General features: G+C 36.3%; 1 pseudogene; it reads left to right on the top strand.

Annotated features, from left to right (window-relative positions):
* Positions 1–202: 202 nt before the first annotated feature.
* Positions 203–785, top strand: LOC140615345 (cardiolipin synthase (CMP-forming) pseudogene; annotated as a pseudogene).
* Positions 786–1112: the final 327 nt, after the last annotated feature.

Below are 1112 nucleotides of genomic sequence, written 5' to 3'. Positions count from 1 at the left end.
AAAAAGCAATCATTGAAATTGCAAATAGTGGATGGATCAAATAACTCATCAAACATGACTTGAGAGAGAACAAGTCAACTGGATGATAGCTATTAATCCATCCCCTGGGCAAGGCCACTGCTCGGGCACAGGGAAGGTGGCCCTCATTCTGCTACTGAAGCCCCAGATGGACAATGCGGCCTGACAAGCACCATCAAGCCTATATGAAAACCTGTAGACAATTCCATATATGTTGTCAATGAGGAGAATCAATTTAGCCTCAGTTCGGGGCTCTTTGATTACTAGAGAAGATTTTGATATTGCACTAGGAGTTTTTGCTCTAGTTGGGCTCACTGATTTGTTGCTTGGATTTATTGCTTGAAACTGGGACAATTGATAACCAGCTGTGGGAAACATTCTTGGTCCACTTGCTGATGAAATCCCTATCAATGACCTATATATTAGTGTGGCCTAAACAGATCTTACTCCAGTTTCACTTATTTATATGATAATTTTGAAGATGTAATATTGGTTGCTATCATCTTTATGTCAGATATCGAATTCTTCCAACACTGAGAACACTTGCTAAATATTTCAATCCTTGCTGTGTCACTGCTAAATTAAAACCAACATGTATCCACAAAGTAAACATAGCAGTCCAGTTAATCTTGGTGGTTTCTTTGGCAGCTGTGGTTTTCAATTATGCTGACAGTATTTATCTTCAGATACTGTGGTGTTTTATATTTTGCAGCACAGATGCATCAGCTTATAGTTACTATCATCATGCTCAGAATGCTGTCAGGTGAAAAAATGCAGATGAAAGTCATCCATCATCTTTAGGAAAGAAGCCGTATACATCACTGGCACCAGGGCTACTTGGAAATCTACAGGAATTTCCCATTTTAGTGTTCAGCCTGAAAAAGGATCTGTTAGAACAAACATGTCATCAAAATTGAAGTGCTGCACATTGAAGATAAGCTCTATCATGAAGATATACAGAATTTCCAATGTATTTTTTTCAATGTATTTTTAAATGAAAATAGAACTTAGCATAGCATTTTATTTTAGAGTTCTTGATTACTTTATAAAATTACAAGTATTCCAGTTACTATTAATCATTTTTATTTTTTTTT

The sequence above is a fragment of the Canis lupus genome, chromosome 23, assembly GCF_048164855.1.
Source record: "Canis lupus baileyi chromosome 23, mCanLup2.hap1, whole genome shotgun sequence".
Taxonomy (NCBI): Eukaryota; Metazoa; Chordata; class Mammalia; order Carnivora; family Canidae; genus Canis; species Canis lupus.
The sequence above is the reverse complement of the archived record's forward strand: the minus strand, read 5'-3'. Positions and strand labels throughout refer to the sequence as shown.